The following is a 6,611-nucleotide window of genomic DNA, read 5'->3' on the forward strand; positions in this document are numbered from 1 at the left end:
CCATTATATAACAACATTAGCAACAATAAGTTTCATCTATATAGAGCCTTTCTCACACTGAGATTGCTTAATATATAAAGGTATGTAATACATGTAAATGAGATTGAGTTTATAGGATATGCTTGAGTACGCTGTTCTTTTTATGCTGTTCTGTGTTGAGAAAATTGGCATTTGCAAAGTTGGTTTTATTAGTAAAGGCAGTTCTATTTTGAATCAAGAGTTTTATTTAGAACCATTTCATTTCTCATGGTTAACTGATTCTTCAGATTGATGGAGGATGTGTTGTGTATGGGTTTATATAGAAGTAGCTCGACATCATAGCAATAGGAGAACCGTTTTTGGTGCTATATAGAACCATATACAACACATTCTCCATCAACTTGAGGACCATTTAATCATGCAAAGATTACAAATCATTCAAGTATGAAAGCACTAAATAGAACTGTTACATTTACTAAAAAAGCCTCAAGTTCATGTTTTAATGTGTGTGATTTTTACAATTTAAAAACCTATTCATTTTGGACTCCTTTTTGCGCCTGACAAACCTGGAAAACGGTAATAAGGGTCAGGTCTCCTCTCTGCGCACACGGTCATCACCCGCTGATCATTACGTTGCCTTATATAATGATCTTAAGACATAAACTTGCCACATGAATCAACTTTTGTACCTGAACCACCTTGAAATGTACTTTGTCACGAATGACTCAGACTTGTTTGTAAACATTCCTCTTGCTCTAGATCTTTCTACTTATCACTGAATGGCAAAGATAGCAACAGAAAGCAGCTGAAAGTTCTGACTTCAAAGAAGGTATGCATGCGAGGAAGGTTTTATCAGCAGCCATAGTCTAGCCTGCTGGCACACCCCTGAAACTCTGATAAAACTCAGTGGACGATACAGTAGAAAAATACTTTTATTCTGCTTATCAGCCCCTGGGACACGTTGTAAGATAAGACAGGCAGCACTGGAAGAAAAATGTATTTTGAAGTGATTTTAAAGTTTGAATGCATAGGTCGCAAATGCAGGTGCATGGTCAGGAGAGGAAGAGTAAAATGTATACGAATATAAGAGTTTGCTGTAAATCACATACCATATTATGCTACCACTGACTTTAAAGGGCCCATCTCAGTCTATTTCACCCCAAGGACAACATATGATATTTCTGTGGTTATACACATTAAAACAGCCAGAATTAATTTTTACATTATCATTTTCCAGCCTCTCTTTATCACTTGGAATTAAACAGGCTGTTTTCGTTACTGCACATTTCAAGTAACATGATCTGATACTTAAATATCACCCATATCACAGGACAACTAAACTGTCCTTACTTTTTTAAGAGTTTGACGTACCATGTAAGCACAAGTTTTTAAAATGTCATTCACTCTACAGTCAAGAGTCCATTAAAGGAAACTGCACTGCAGGAATCAGCCCACTGTGAGTTCATTGTTTCTGTGATGTCACACAAACCAGTACATTTGGGTGGAGCTAAGCTGCTGTACAATGAGTTGGTGGATGTATGATCCACCAACTCCTTGTACAGCAGTTTTGCTCCACCCATTCACAATGAGGTCCAAAGGAGTGTTTCAGCTCTGAGTGCTTTTAAAGGGAGGCACAATGCAGGACAGCCAATCAGCTTGTTTACATACACCATATTGCCAAAGATATTCACTCACCCATCCATATAATTGAAATCCGGTGTTCCAATCACTTCCATGGCCACAAATATATAAAACCAAGCACCTAGGCCTGCAGACTGCTTCTACAAACATTTATGAAAGAATGGGTCTCTCTCAGGAGCTCAGTGAATTCCAGCATGGTACCGTGATGGGAAGCCACCTGTGCAAATTTCCTCACATTCTGTTGGCTGCCCTGTATTGTGCCTCAATTAAAAAAAATAAACGCTCATAACTTTTATGTTAATGGCTGCTGTAAGCTTAATAGGTGGAGATATGTTGATGCTTTAGTTTTTGTGACATCACAAAAATGGATTCAAATATATAGAATTAAATAGAATCTCGTATGAACTTTTTTCTGTTAACATTCCAAAGCTATGTGTACATCCTCCTTGGCATGTCTGACTAGGCGAAAAAGACAACAAATGTGGTCGCGTGTCTGTGTGTGTTCTGTCTGATGAATATTTAAATGCTTACCCACAAGCACACATGAGGACTGCAGCGGGGAGCTACGGGTGGTCCTAATGGGAGCAATTGCCCCTGATAACCTATCAAATTATTAGGAAGGTTAATTGTTTATTCATGTGAGATGAGTCTGCGATGAGGTATTATTAAGCAACAAAACAAGCTTTAAAAGAGCTTAAAAAAGTAAAAGCTAAAGATCTCTGGCTGGAAAGCTAAAGAAAGCTGAAGACTGCTGACTACGTGGCATGAACAAGTCTGGCTGCACATCAAAGCTTCAAAGAAAGGTTTAAAAGCTAAAGATTGCAACTGCCTTTAAGCTGACATACACAGTATTTGAAAACACTGACTGCTTACAGAGTTTTTGGAGATTTAATCTACTGGTGAAAAAAAAACCCAATTCCTAAAAACTTGGGGCAGTATGAAAAATGCAATGTTTAACCTTATCAACATCATTACTTTTTTGTGAAGATTAGGCAATGTAATGTCATATCAATAGCTACATGATATATATTATACTATTTTGACAGCATTTTTTGCATGAAAGGATAGAAACAGATCAGATATTGTGAAACTTGGGTATCAAAGTTTGCGTTAGATGTCATTTTTCCAGCTCAAGTAGGTGTGTGTGCATGTTTTAGCATTAGTGAGGTCAGATGTATTGATGTTGGATGATTAGTTCTGGATCACAGATGCCACTGCTCCACAACCCAGTGCTGGTTGGCATTAGATATGATGCCTCCAAAACCTGTATTGGGAGAGTGTAACAGTTATAGTTTGGAATTTATGTTCATCACGTGTTTCAAACATTTATTTGCATAATTCAGCAAGTGCCCAGTGGCTTACGAGTTTTACCAGAGTCCCTATTGGAAAGTCTTCACTCAGCAGCCTCCTTTGCAATGTCATTGGGCATTTATTTTCAGCCATACAAGAGCAAATGCCTGTCTCGTTTGTGTGCAGAGAGACAAATATACTCGAAACTGAAGGTCAAACTGCAATTTCAAAAACATATTTGAAATTACTGGTAAAATTAAGTTTGTTGTGTTTGGCTCAATTAAGCACCCCATAAATGTCTTTTTTTTTCTTTTTTTTTTTTTTCTGGCTACTGATCTCCACAATGAATGTTGTAAATAAATGCCATGTTGAGCTTAATGAGCTTTCCCATTCACTCACCTGTCTCCGTCTCCATAGCCTCTCTGGTTATGTATCTGAGTTCTTATTCATCTTATGTTTGGCCCTAGCGTGGCTGCCATTGTTGTTGCTGAGAGAAAATCACACAACACTCATTTATTTTCAACTTCGATGGAAAAAATATTATGTAAACACATAATACGACACACTTTGTCATATTGTACTTAATGTCAATGATGTCAATAAAAATCTGAATCAATTAATTTTAGTAACAGTGTTTTAAACGGATGTTTCCGAAAACATTGTCTTAAGAGCAGCTTTTGTCTAAATTTATTTGGAGTGGTCCTTTGTAGATGATTTATAAGAGGGCAGATTGTTAGTAATGCATCAGATTGTCAGCAATACATCCACAACATATCAGTGAAGTAGCAGTAGTGAAGCATCTGAATACACTGAAGTAAATATCTTGTAGATGTTCTTTCGATACGTTACTTACATTAAGTAGATGTGTTGTTAATGCTACTCACATTATGCAAAACCTAATCTTACCCAACCTCAACCCAAAACCTACCTTAACCTTGCCTCTAATTCTAATCTTAACCTCAACCCAAAACCTCTCCTTAACCTCAACCCAAAACCTAACCCTAAACCTAACCCTAACCCTCATGTTTCAGTGTTCATTAGTGCTTCTCTTAGTAAATCTAGTCCTAGGTTAAAAATTGCTAGAGTATTACTTTAATATATCCCAATCAATGACACTGCTGCTGTATTATATTCATCTTCTATATAATAGGTTATTACTTTATTTATATTATACACTTTTTCTGAATTTGTCCAATGTGTTATACAGCTTGTTACATCATTCAGATGCTACAGTTCAAGAATAAAGGAAGCTATGTCTTTTCTAAATGCTCCCTGTGAGGCTGAGACAGAGCAGCCCCCTGCCAGCTCTTTGGCTTCTGCCTTGTTTAATCCTCCAACACGAAGTCCACAAACATCAAGTCTGTGTTCATGTCCAAGACTGCCAAGAACTACAACTACATGCTTGCACTCAAATCCTATGTTTTCAGTGGCAGTAAAGATGGGTACTGTATGATTTTTGAAGTATATGACTCTTCTAAAATTAAATCCAAAGCACATGATATTTAAAAAAAAAAATGGTGATGCCCAAAGATTTATTTGTGCAGTTGTCAGGTCCACAGTTCTGTCATCTGGCGGTGTATAGCTACTGACTAATGTTAAGCAGACAGAAAGGTGATGAGTGGGCAGAGAGAGATTGTATTATATGAATCAACTGTAATAATCTGCAGGTATGCTTTCTCACACAAATATAAAAATATCAGTCTTCTCAATAGTAGTAGCATAAGATCTAGGATCATCAAACCGTGGACAGCGAGCTCACTTCATCCTGCAAGCAAGTTTTCTTTGGCCCCAGCCTGCGCTCCAAAAATGTTTTTTCAGTTCTACTAAAATTGTGGTAGGGTTAAGCATTAAACATGGTGCGGGCATCAACTGCAAATGTGCATTCATACGAATGCTGATATTGGAGTACATGTAACTGTCAATGAACAGATATTTATATTTTGAAAGGAAGAAAACAGTAACAAAAAAATTTAACAAGATCTCTTACTTTGGCAGAGATGAATGTTGTGCTGTGGGCTTAATATTTTAGATGGTGATGCCACCATTACATGGCTAGAAAAAAAAAGCACAAATGGTTAACAGCATGGCAAAGTACATATTGCATTGTTTAACAAATAGCCAAGGGAATGTGATACAGTAGCCTTTTCATAAGATGAATAAATGAAGATATCATTCATTCTCAAATCCATTCTTTTCCAGATAAGTTGAATTTCTCCAAGTCTGAAATAGATTTCTGAACTGAAGTAGGTTTTAGGTTTGTAAGGGAACACTATAAAATCTCAAACTGAATTTTATGGTTGATGCACACCTGAATGTCTGATTCAGTTTCTAAAAAGCATCCAGTTAATTTCACGTTTCCACATTCACTTTCAGACTGACGCTGAATATCTTCATAAGGCTTGTTTTTAATGGCTGTGGAGTGGAATAGCCAGTAAAGCGCTGTGGATGCACTATAGTCTGTAACTCTAAGTGTACGTGTATGGTAGGTGTTTCTGATAAAAATGCCAGCCAGTGTTCGACTGCTTTTGAATGTAAGACACCCAGATGTTATTTTGAAATGTAAATTAGTAGAAAAAACTTTTTTAGAAACTGAAATTCAAACTTTCGATTGTATATCAACCGTCAGTCTGTTTCTGATTTTGTTCTTACAAACCTTAAAATGCTTTCTGAGTTCAGACATCAATCTCAGATGGTATAATACAGATTGACATTCGAAACGTCTTCGGTTTGTGATTTTTCTTTTGTTCTGTATTGAAGATCCTTTTGTGAAGCTTTCCATTAAGCATGCTAATGCTCAGTTTGAGTGACAGGTGAGGTGAAGCTGTCAGATGGTTGCCTCAAAAGTGAGCTGGCTCAGAAACTTCGAGATAGATGTTCTCTAAAGTTGGACAGTGTTGACTGCTAATGTAGTGTAGCAATTTCATTGCAGAAGATTACAAACACACAGACAAAAGAAATCAATTTTTTTCATTATTTTATTAATTTCCTCTAACTCCTTTAATAAACTATTTGCATCAGTGATATATAGACGTGTAGCCCATATTAGCTTACTAATAAATGGCTGTCTATGATTAGAGTGTGGAAGACAGTCATTAAAATATGCTTTCAGGATTTTCTTTTGCCTGAAATGAGAGGCAGTCTGCTGAAGCAGGCAGTGGTCAGGGAGGGTCTCCTGATGGAAAGACAAGTGGTGCACCGCACATGCATGTTTGATGTTAGACGGCTAACTACAGCAAACAGAAGCATGTGATGTAAGCATGACCTCAAACCTTGTGGCAACTGTCATTACAGTTACTGGTAATGGTCACATGACTATTATATTACCAAACAAAATCTGTATTCAGCACTCTTGTATTCATGTTTATTGTATTGTCTGTGTGTTGTACAAAATAACAGCATCCTATTGCTTTTAGCTGTGAAGATTTGTTTGTATTTTCACACTCCACATTCTCCCACTAAGGGTAAAATCGAAGTTTTGTCGGTATAGTAAAATACAGTCAAATAAAATCTGAGAATTTTCCCCTGAGAATTTAATTTTGGCCAGAGAATGAACACATACTGAACCCTTAATGTAATAAAATATTATTCCAATTCATTATAACTGATTATGGCAATCCAGAATTGCTGTGGTTGAGTCAGCACCTTCAGATCGATGCATCACAACACATGCATGTATGGAGTTCACCATTCTTGAAAAGAAA

The sequence above is a fragment of the Pygocentrus nattereri genome, chromosome 12 (assembly GCF_015220715.1).
Source record: "Pygocentrus nattereri isolate fPygNat1 chromosome 12, fPygNat1.pri, whole genome shotgun sequence".
Lineage (NCBI taxonomy): Eukaryota > Metazoa > Chordata > Actinopteri > Characiformes > Serrasalmidae > Pygocentrus > Pygocentrus nattereri.